The sequence below is a fragment of the Trachypithecus francoisi genome, unplaced genomic scaffold (assembly GCF_009764315.1).
Source record: "Trachypithecus francoisi isolate TF-2019V2 unplaced genomic scaffold, Tfra_2.0 Lachesis_group11, whole genome shotgun sequence".
In the NCBI taxonomy this organism is placed as follows: Eukaryota; Metazoa; Chordata; class Mammalia; order Primates; family Cercopithecidae; genus Trachypithecus; species Trachypithecus francoisi.
The window spans coordinates 62,571,886-62,584,105 of record NW_022681456.1 but is presented as its reverse complement, the minus strand read 5'-3'; the positions used below and the strand labels follow the sequence as shown (position 1 = coordinate 62,584,105).

The following is a 12,220-nucleotide window of genomic DNA, read 5'->3' as shown; positions in this document are numbered from 1 at the left end:
GAGAAAGTTTATAACACTAAATGCCAATCTCAAAAAGTTGGAAAGATCTTAAATTGACATTCTAATATCAAACCTAAAAGAACTAGAAAAACAAGAATAAACTAACCCCAAAGCTAGCAGAAGGAAAGCAATAACTAAAATCAGAGTAGAGTTGAATGAAATTGAGACCCAAAAATCCACACAATCAATGAAACTAAAAGTTGGTTCTTTGAAAGAATAAACAAACTCAATAGACTACCAGATAGATTAACAAAGAAAAAGAGAGAAGATCCAAATAAACACAATCAGAAATGATAAAGATGACATTACAACCAATCCCACAGAAATACAAAAGCTCCTCAGAGACTCTAATGAACACCTCTATGCACACAAACTAGAAAGTCTAGAAGAAATGAATAAATTCCTAGAAATACACAATCTCCCAAGATTGAATCAGGAAGAAATTGAAACCCCAAACAGACTGAAATCAAGTTCCAAAACTACTGAGTAAGTAATAAAAAAACCTACCAACTGAAAAAAAAAAAAAGCCCTGGACCAGATAGATTCTACCAGACATACAAAGAAAAACTGTTACCAATACTACTGAAACTATTCCCAGAAATTGAAGATGAGGGATTCCTCCCTAACTCATCCTATGAAGCCAGCATCACCTTGATACTAAAACCTGGCAAAGACACGATAATTAAAGAAAACTACAGACCAATATCCTTAATTAACATAGGCAAAAAAATCCTCAATGAAATAATAACAAAATCCAGCAGCACATCAAAAAAGTTACTTCACCATGATCAAGTAGTCTTCATTCCTGGGGTGCAAGGCTGGTTCAACACATGCATATCAATAAATATGATTCACCACATAAACAGAATTAAAAATAAAAACCATCTGATCATCTCAATAGATGCAGAAAAAGCTTTTGATAAAATCCAACATTGCTTCATGATTTTAAAAACCCCTCAAGAAATTAGGCATTAAAGGAATATACCTTAAAATAATGACAGCCACCTATGACAAATCCACAACAAACATCATTCTGATTAAGTAAAAACTGGCAGCATTTCCTGAAACCTGGAAAAAGACAAGGATGTCTGCTCTCACCACACCTATTCAGCTTAGTACCGGAAGTGATAGCCAAATAAACCAGGCAAGAGAAAGAAATAAAAGGCATTTAGATAGGAAAAAGAAGAGTCAAAACTGTCTCTCTTCACTGATAATATGTTTCTATACTTAGAAAACCCTAAAGAGTCTGCCAAAAGGCCTCTGGAACTGTTAAACAACTTCAGTAACATTTCAGGATACAAAATCAGTGTACTAAAATCAGTAGCATTTCCATGCACTCATAATGTTCAAGCTGAGAGCCAAATCAAGAATGTAATCCTGTTTACAATAGCTTCCAAAAAAAATAATGCTTAGGAATACAGGTAGATAAGGAAGTGAAAGATCTCTATAAAGAGAACCATAAAACACTGCTGAAAGACATAATACATGACACAAACAAATGGAAAAATATTCCATGCCCATGGATGGATTAGAAGAATCAATATTGCTAAAATGGCCATACTGCCAAAAACAATCTACAGATTTCTATCAAGCTATCAACATTATTTTTCACAGAACTAGATAAAATTATTCTAAAATTCATATAAACCAAAAGAGCCTGAACAGCCAAAGTAGCCCTAAACAAAAAGAACAAAGCTGGAGGCATCACATTACCTTACTTAAAATTATATATAAGGCTACAATAACCAAAACAGCATGGTATTGGTACAAAAACAGACATACAGATCATTGGAACAGAACAGAAAACACAGAAATAAAGCCACATGCCTACAACCAACTGATCTTTGACAAACTCTACAAAAAATAAGTAATGGGAAAATAACTCTCCATTCAATAAGTGGTTCTGGGATAGCTGGCTAGTTATATGCAGAAGAATAAAACTGAATCCTTATATTTTATCATATAATAAAATTAACTCAAGATGGATTAAAGATTTAAATGTAAAACCTCAAACTTTAAGAATTCTAGAAGAAAAGTTATGAAACCCCACTCTGAACATCAGCCTTGGGACATAATTTATAACTAAGTCCTCAAAAGCAATTGCAACAAAAACAAAAATTGACAAGTGGGACCTAATTAAACTAAAGAGCTCTACACAGCAAAAGAAACTATCAACAGAGTAAACAGACAACCTACAGAAATAGAGAAAACATTCATAAACTATGCATTCAACAAAGGCCTAATTTCCAACATCTATAAGGAACTTAAACAAATCAACAAACAAAAAACAAATAACCCCATTAAAAATGCGCAAAAGACATGAACAGACACTTCTCAAAAGAAGATACACAAGCAGCCAACAAATATATGAAAAAATGCTCCACATCACTAATTATCAGAGAAATGCAAATCAAAACCACAATGAGACACCATCTCACATCAGTCAGAATGGCTCATATTAAAAAGTCATAGAACAATAGATGATTGCAAGGCTGTGGAAAAAAAGGAACACTTATACTCTGTTGGTGGGAATATAATAGTTCAGCCACTGTGGAAAGCAGTTTGAAGATTTCTCAAAGAACTTAAAATGAATCTACCATTTGGGTCAGCAGTCCCATTATCAGTTATACATCCAAAAGAAAACAAATTGTTCCACTGAAAAGACACATCAACTCAAATGTTAATCACAGTACTATTCACAATAACAAAGACATGAAATCAACCCAGGTACCCATCAACAGTGGATTGAATAAAGAAAATGTGGTACACATACACCATGGAATACTATGGAGCCATAAAAGGAATGAAATCCTCTCCTTTGCAACAACATGGATGCAGCTGGAGGCCATTATCCTAAAAGCAAATTAATGCAGGAAAATAATGTCTATGCAGCTAATTAACCCAGGAACAGAAAGCCAAATACCGTATGTTCTCACTTACAAGTGGGAGCTAAACAGTGGGTTCTCAGGCATAAACCTGGAAAGAATAGACACTGAGGACTACTAGAGCAGGGAGAGAAGGAGGAGGGAAACGGGTGAATGGGTGAAAAACTGTTGGATACTATGCTCAGTACCCCAAACCTCAGCATCATGCAATATACTCAGGTAACAAACCTGCACATATATCCCCCAAATCTAAAATAAAAGTTGAAATTGTTTTTAAAAAAGGATTAGAGAGGTTTATTTATAAGTATAATTTCAAATGTATTTACAAGGTTTGATTAATAATATGGCCCTATCCAAACTAACACATTTTTACAAGACTCAGCATCTTTAAAGGAAGTCTGAAGCATAACTAATGTCATACAGCTCTATTAAAACTGCATATGACAATTTTAAGAGATTCACAGTGCATACTGGAATGGCTCCAAGAAGACTTACATCAAGAAACTTGCTTAACTGTTTCCGAAACTTCTTATAGAATGGAAACCTTTATTCAATATAACACTTGTTAACTCTGAGAAATGCTAGTTAAGAAGACAGGTTTTAGAATTAGAATGACAAAGTTTGAATCTCAATTCTGCCAGTGTATTAGTTAAAGTAACATAATCTATTTGCAACACATTAATCCCAAAATTTCAGTAGCTTAATACAGTGTAAGTTTATCTCTCATTCATGTAAAGTCAATCAGTAGACTAAAGAAAGTAGGAAAGAAAAGGTAGCTCTGTTCCACACAGTCATTCATAAATCACATTGCAGAAGTCCAGCCATCTTCAACATGTGGTTCCCATGGAAGTTGGTATCCAGCTGGCAGACTGGGAAAAAGAAAGAGTGGAGAAAAGGAGAAAAGCAATAATTTTTATGGGTCCAGTTATCCATCTACATTCCATTGTCCAGAACTTGTTCTCATGCCAAACCTAACTGCAGGGGAACTTGGAGAATGTAGACCAACTGTGACTAGGATGAAATAAAAGCTGATTTTCTCAATAATTAGCTATTATATGTCACAAGTCTCTAGATGAGTAACACAGAATAAATTATTTAACCTCCTCAGTTGCCTCTGTGAAATATAGATAGGATATTTCATTGGATCCAAATCACCATCATTTTTTTCTTCAACTTTTAAGTTCTGGGGTACATGTATGTGCAGGATGTGCAAGTTTGTTTCATAGGTAAATGTGTGTCATGGTGGTTTGCTGCACGGATCAACCCATCACCCAGGTATTAAGCCCAGCATCCATTAGCTATTCTTCCTGATGCTCTCCCTCCCCCAACTCTACCAACAGGCCCCAGTGTGTGTTGTTCCCCACTCCCATGTGTCCATGTGTTTTCATCGTTCAGCTCACACTTATAAATGAGAATATTCAGTATTTGCTTTTCTGTTTCCGCATTAGTTTGCTGAGGGTAATGGCTTCCAACTCCATCCATGCCCCTACAAAGAACATAATCTCTTTCTTTTTTATGGCTGCATAATATTCCATGGCAAATCACCATCATATTTAAGCTGCACTATTATTTTATGTGCCACTAAGAAGGAAAGTCATGCTGCTAATTAAACTAGACACACATCAATTGCAAGAGACATCCTGACTTAGTGACGTTAAAGTACGTGGAAGGAGGGAATATGTGGCAGGTTTTATGCCATATGGTAATAATATCTGTCCCTTTGGATTACTGGAGGACTAAATAATAAGTCATGTTGCAGGATCACCACAGGATCTAACTTAGCCAACTAAAAATATAGTGACATGCCAATCGAAACCATACAAAATCTACACAAAAACAAAGGTTGGTTTGGAAATACAGAACAGGTATTGAGACATTCTTGTAACTGGCAAGCAGAATCAAGATAGGTCAATCCCTGAGTGCCACCTATCCCCTTTCCTATCATTTCTGTAACATCACTCCCTCTGGAACCACCAAGACTTAGAGAGTAGAAAGGAAATGGCTGGCTATGGTAGACATTAGTTCTCCTTCTTAATGTCTGCTTCAGGGATGTTCCCTGGTATTGACACAGATCTTCCAATGACCTGTTTTGAATGGTGACAAGCACTCTGCTTGATTATGCCGTTATTTATACTTAGAGACAGAGCAAAGCAATAATCAAGAGAGGTTGCCTCTCAAGTCAAATCACCTGGATTTGAATGATTGGACCTCCAAATTACCTAACTCACCTAAGTCTTTCATCCATAAGATGAGAATAATGACAGTGCCCATCCCTAGGTACTGCTGTAAGACTTAAAAGAAAAATTATGTGAAGTCCTTAAAACCACACATGATTTATACTAAGTTCTTAATAAGCATAGCAATTATTAGGACCAATGCCTCCTGCCCTACCTGCCTGTGTCTTTAGGTTCCATGATTGTGAGCCACTGCCCAGCAGGAACCACACAGGCTTACCAGGAGCTACAGAAAACTAAATCCTCTCCACATCCTTCCCTGTTTTTTCTCCTTAAACACTACTCTTTCCCCTAAGGGTTACTCTTTCTCAGGAGTACAGGATCCACCATTACTAGGAAAGAGATCCTCTGTTTCTGCATTTTTGTCTCACCGGCATCCTAAAACTCATGACAATATTATCTCCTTAGCCCAAAGTAAAGACCTTGAAAATAATATTTTTTTGACACAAGGTCTCTCTCTATCACCCAGGCCAGAGTGTACTGCCTCAATCTCAGTTGACTGCAATCTCCACCTCCTGGGCTCAGGCAATCTTCCCACCTCCGTCTCCCAGGGAGCTGGGACCACAGGCATATGCCACCACGCCCAGCTAATTTTTTGCATTTTTTTTGTAGAGACGGGGTACGCCATGTTGCCCAGGCTCGTCTGGAACTCCTGGACTCAAGTGATTCACCCACCTCAGCCTCCTACAGTGCTAGAAAATAACCATTAAGTAAAAAGAATTAAAAATAAGAAAAATATCCTAGATATTGTGGATGAGGCACTAGAATTTTTGTTTTTGTTTATTATTCTGTTTTTCATTTTAAAATCATCACTGACACCATGTATAAACTAAGAAGACACAGGTAAAGATAGAGATATAGAGATAGACATAGATATATAGATATGGACACACAGATATAGATAATGTTATGCAAGGTTCTAAGTAGTCATTCAACTTAAAAATACTATAACCATGGATTTACATGCACTTTCTATATGTATAGAGCAATAACTGTCTAGTGATCAGTGGATGGAATTTAGCAGGAACACATGGGAATGTATTTCCACTACTGACCAACATCAACAGATGCATCATTTCACAGGATATGAAAAGGTTAGCAAAACTAGATCTGAGTTTCCTGGGTAAACAAATTCCATCCCCATAATCACTGAAGAGAAGAATTAGAAGTTTACTAATTAGTTTATTGGTGCTTTCCTTAGTAATTAACCTCATAAATGAACTAGCCCACCTATGAATCCATTGAAGGTGCAAATCCTGCTTCAGGTAAAGGGAAATACCACCTGAAGGCAGGTGATCATTGCTAATTCATACTCATTTTAATGGGCTAGCATTTAGTCTCATCTGGCACAACCAACATAATGCTGCAAATAGGCACTAACATCCCCAAATGAGCTATCTGGATACCTTTTCTCCATAGAGCACATTCACAAAACACTTCACTACTAGTGAACCTACTGCCGAAAAAGTATTTCTTTAAAACAGAGTACTGTTCTATTACAAACATTCTATCTCAATTTTTCTGATGATTAAAGGGGATTTTAATTATACAATCAATGGGAAAATAGATAGAAACCATCTGGACATTCCTCTGTTTTCTGCCAAAGAATTTTCTTTTGTTTTACATATCAATGACTTAAGCTAACAACGGAATTTCAGTGCCAGTCATTTGTCCTTGGCAGGGCTGGATCTTTTTTATGTTATGAAAGATCTTTTAAATTTACTGATTACGAGTCAAATTATCCCACATGGCCAGATAATTAACCTCAACATTTTCCTACACATAAAACTAAGAACAAAGCGTATTTCTTAATTACTTGATCTTTAAAGCATACAAACTTTGAATCCTTTTGTGCTTTAATGTTTTTACTAATCAGGGTGGTCAAAACTCAAAAACACTTTCTCTTTTTTAAGCATTGATGGAAAATGCTTAACCAATAAGGTATTGAAAAAATACTATTGGTTAGCAACAAAATAAAAGAATGGAGAAGGAGATGGCACTTTTTAAAAACCAAGAAAGCCTTCCAGAAGTTATACTGCTATAATATGAGGAGGCCAATCTGTATGAATTAAACCTTTTGGAAACTTTAGTAGAGAAGGATCCATGAGAATGACCATCCACGAGTAAAGCTCAGAGTGTGTGCAGCAAGGGTGAACTACCTAAGAAAGCAAATCAAATATTAAGACAAATACTGAGGATCAGAAACAAATCTTCACTTCTACCATTGATCCTAGAATGGAAGGAAAGAGTGGTATATTAGTCATGTACTGTGCCCAGTGCTTTACCACATTTCTCTGTTGCACACCATGACTTTGAGAGGTGAATTTTGTTTCCTAAATCCATACTTTTTAAGGAAATATAAAACATAGGAAAATCATCTTCTGTGAAGGCAAGGAAGCAGTATGATTTTTTCAACATTCTTTAGAAGTATGCTTATAATAAGCAAGATTTGTCAATGTCACAGATTACTATAGAAAATCAGTAGCTTCCAGGATGTGGAAATTTAGTGGTTGAAAAAAAAAACTAATGAATTACATTACTATTTACAATAGAGGAAAAGTGACTCATATGGAAATTTGATTCACAGTAATATATTTTAGAGATAATATGTGGGACTCACACACAAAAATTTTTTGGAAATATCTTAAAGATTTTAGTGGAAGTAAGGAAACAACTGGAAATTGGTTTAAATTCAGTAAACTGCCAACAACTCTGTAGGACACAGAGAAAGAATTTGACCAAGAAATATTTTCCTCTTTTGGCACTTTTAAAAGAAAAGAAGAAGACAAAGAAGGAGGAGGAGGAGTAAGAGAGGAAGAAGGAAGAAGAAGAAGGAGAAGGAGGAGGAAGAAGAGGAGGAGGAGGAGGAGGCAGCGGCAGAAGCAGAAGGAGGAGAGGAAGACGAAGGGGAAGCAGCAGAAGCAGCAGCAACAGCAGCAGAAGGAGGAGGAGGAGGAAGAAGAGAGGGGGGGAGGAAGAGGAGGAGGAGAAAAAGAAGAAGAAGAAAAATGTGATCAGTTTGGGCTGGGAACTATTGTCAAAACTCACAGGGGAAAAAATCAAACACAGAAGATACTTGTTTTCTGTTACTAAGTTGACATCACTGTGTTATCCTCATTAAAACAAAAAACAAAAAATCTCTTCCCAATTGACTATAATCAGATGAGCCTCTTTGATTGTGTTCTTGCTTTTAAGAATTACCAAGTCACTAGAAAACATTAAGAGGGGATAGAACTTGATGACTCATTATGTGGAGTACAGAAAAACTGATCCCCATCTGAAGATATATTTTTATTATACTAAAAGGATTTTTAATAAAGGTTTCAAAATTAAATTAGCAAGCTGCCTATGAACATGATGGAATTATTTTGTCTTCACCTTAATATTTATAGATCCTTGATGACTGCCAGATTTTAAGTCTGCAAATTAAACACAATATATTAAAGGGATAATATAGACATTTTAAAATAAGATAAACACATTTCCAAAAAGCTCTGTGGTATAGCATATTTTAGAGATAGCTACTGAAGGAATACTAGAAATAGCAACATTAGAAACTATAAGAAGAATAGATTTGGTGGAGTCAGTGAAGAGATGTAAGCATATGTGCAGCGGTACATAAACTGCTTTGCCTTCCACACCCAGTCCTGGACCTTGTCCAGTTTGGGCAAGTTACTCTATAAACCTCACTTTCCTCCTACTTCTTAGAACTGTTTTAAGGCTTAAATAAGATTACGTATGTGACATACCTACTACAGTGCCAGGTACACAAGAGACCCTCAGCAAATGTGAATCCTCAGTCCCCTACATTGAAGGACTGGGATAGGAGAAGGAAGAAAAGAAAGGAAGAGACAGTTGAGGATACAAATGGACTTTTAGCTAGCTATATCTAGGACAACAAAGATTTGGAGGATGATGAGTTGTGCTGTCAAGAGCCCCACTTCATTCCCGCAGACACCAAGGGTGCTGCCTGCTAACAGCTCACAGCTGAATCCCTTTCAGGGAACGGCCCTTGGCAAAATGAGGGTGTCTCTATCAAAGTCATGTCCCTTCCCCAGAGACAGCTGCAATTCAGGACACTTCTGAAAAGCAAATTCCAGCTACAGAATGACCTGCGGGATCAATTGAGACTTATATTGCAAATGCATCCCAGGTCATCTTCTCCCACCATCCACCCCACTTCCCTTGTCCTTTACAGGTGTTCCTGAAAAGCACTCCCCAGTAAACGTCTTGCACCGTAATTCCCATCTCACAGTCTGTTTCCCTGAACAAAAGATAATACTGGGGGCAGAAGTGGGGGGAAATTAATTTAACTGTGAGAAGCAGGGTTTTTTCCAGATTACAAGTAATTAGTATTATAATTATACTAGGTTGTTTGTTTGGATAGTTTTTCTTTTCAGAGATTATTTGACAGATTAAAAAGACTGAGTGATTTGCCTAATGTCACAGAGCCAACAATTACAAAGTTGAGATTTCAGCCGAAGGCTATTGAACCTGGGCTTCTTCCACTACATTATGCTGTCTCCCAACCACATCACTTTAAAGCAGAGACATGTCAAATGCAGTAGGAAGAAGGGTAAAAGGCACAGTGGCTCTGGCTGACTTCCCAGTCACCCATTTCAACTTTGGTTAATACGGCTCAGCCTCCACTTTCACTTTCTTGGAGCCTGAAGTTTTGAGTTTTTCTTCAAGGCTGTTTCTCAATCTCGTAATTTCAAGTATTTAGCATCTGGATTTTCTTTATCTGTGTTTCCTTCTTTTTGTCTAAACATCCTATTTTAAAGGAAGGCAATATTTTATAATTAAAAATAAATAAATCAATAAATAAAAGGACATGGACTTTAGAGGTCTAAAGGCTGAATTTTAATCCCAAACCTGCAATTTACTTGCCCTATGGTCTCAGATGAATTGCTTATCCTCTTGCAATTATTCATCTCTGAGGTGGAGTAACAATAGCCATCTCATGTGGCTGTTGTGAGGTTCACATGAGATAACCTACTTATGAAGCACATAACACAATAAGTATTCCATCATGCTCAACTGTACATCCTCATTCTTATTTTTAATAGAAAGCTCCCTAATGGTACCACTCACCCAACTCCACTGTCATCAAATAAAATTGTAGTGACTAAGTAAATAATTTGCCTCTCCCCAACCTATGTCATATCACCTTTATATAGATATTTATTTGAATTCACAATACACATACATATTACAATAGCAATCCTTAGTTTTTCCTGGTCTTTACCATCATGCCTCTTATCTGATCCTGGATGTAACATAAAAACCATCTTAAATAGTTACGACATAGGAGGCCACACTCTCCTAGGAAGATGAGAGCTTTCCACTTCCTTTTCACTCGTCTCTGATACCCAGGACAAAGCAGCCTAACATACCCAGAGAATCTGACGCTTTAGAGAAACAGAAATTATCCCTGCATGGAAAATCAGTCTGGATTCCCCTGAATTAAATATTTTAAATCTCATATTGAGATTCAAACCCATAAACTCTGACTTCTGGCAAGGATCACACCCCTCACTTCACAATCACTATTTAAGAAAATGTTTGCCACATTTCAGACTTTGAATTATAATACTTATAATTTATTTAATACTAAGTGCATGACTTGCCACTAAGTGTTTTATATGCATGGTGTTATTCAATCCTCATGAGAAACCTAGTTAAGTATTATAAAAATTTCTACTTTATTTAAAAAGGATAAAAAAGGAAAATAGTATCACAAAAAATGTCCTTCCCCCTGATCCTAGCAGGGATGAAAAGCTGAGACCTCCCTAGTTGTCTCCTCAACCAAATTAAACAGAGAGCTGAAGGACATAAGAACTGGAAGGAACCACCACTAAGAATAAGATTGTAAGAAGAGGGGGTCGGGAGGTGATGGCTTTTCATGCTTATATACATTAGCCTACATTTGTAGTTCACAACTATCTGTTAAATAGGACTGATATTAGTATAGAGATATTTTCTAGGAAAGAAACTGAATTTCCCAAAACTCTAGTTTCTTTTTCTAAGTAGAAGAAAATAGAACTATATATATTTAGTCAAGTGGGATGTTTGGTTTAGTTAAGAAAAAAAAAAAAATCAAGACAAAGCAAAGGCAAGAAGCTAATTTAGAGTGATACAGCAATAAGCTCACGATGCCCAGATAGAAGACCAAAGTCTTGAAACCAGATAGTCTGCCCAATCCACTAAGCTTCATCATTTTAAATAAATTTGCACTACTGGGATATTATTTCTCTCTCTCTCTCTCTCTCTCTCTCTCTCCTTTTTACTTGTATTGATTTTTCCTGGGTTAAATGAAATTTATTACTTGAATTGGTCATCCCTATTTATTAAAAGCCAGATAATGTGTATATTTTACCAAGTATGATATTATAAAGCAAATTATGAACAAGTGAAACTAATTTAATTGAAGAAAATGAGATACTGCATCCTTTGGTAATAATTTAATGAAGTTAAGAGTTGTTCATTCTCACTTTCTCTTTCAACCCAATGCATTGCCACTGAGGCCACTTTTCCCAGTCACTTTGCAAACAACTGTTAGGCACTGTGCACATGCACCAAGCTTAGCCTCTATCGGTGATGTAAAGAAGACAAGAATTTCTTTAGCCCCTATTTCAGGAGGCTTGGAGAACCCCGGCATCCTTCCGCTAGTCGAAAGTTATAAGAAAAACCTAGTCTCCTCCTCTACGTCCTTACAGAGTTGGTGGGCTTCCACGTGGTAGCATAAAGATCATGATGGATTTATCATCTTAGGTAGATAACGAATTCACATAAAGTCCCACATTTTCCCTGGAGATCCCTCTATGTCACAGCCCACAGTCAGAAGGAAGTCTTCCCCACATGGCTCGAAAGTTATAGGGACAATTCTGGAGATTCTTAAACTAGCAGTTTAGTAACACAGAACTGGCACTGTGGCATTCACTTCTGTCTCTAAATTCTATCACATAAGATGCAAATCTTGAATTTTCTCAACTACAACAGCTTCCAAGGGGATAGCGATCTGGCTGGGACATGAGCCACCCACATTGGGCACAAAGACCATCTTAGAGGTGCTGCCATTTTGGTTGTAGTCTCTTTCTT

The 12,220-nt window shown here is 36.7% G+C and overlaps 1 pseudogene across 1 annotated transcript in view; it reads right to left on the bottom strand.

Annotated features, from left to right (window-relative positions):
* Positions 1 to 11,780, bottom strand: part of LOC117090846 — a 55,550-nt pseudogene extending 43,770 nt beyond the window's left edge. The window contains exon 1 of the transcript XR_004440143.1: positions 11,627 to 11,780. The product of XR_004440143.1 is annotated as a 60 kDa heat shock protein, mitochondrial-like (transcript). The remainder of the gene's footprint in view (positions 1 to 11,626) is intronic.
* Positions 11,781 to 12,220: the final 440 nt, after the last annotated feature.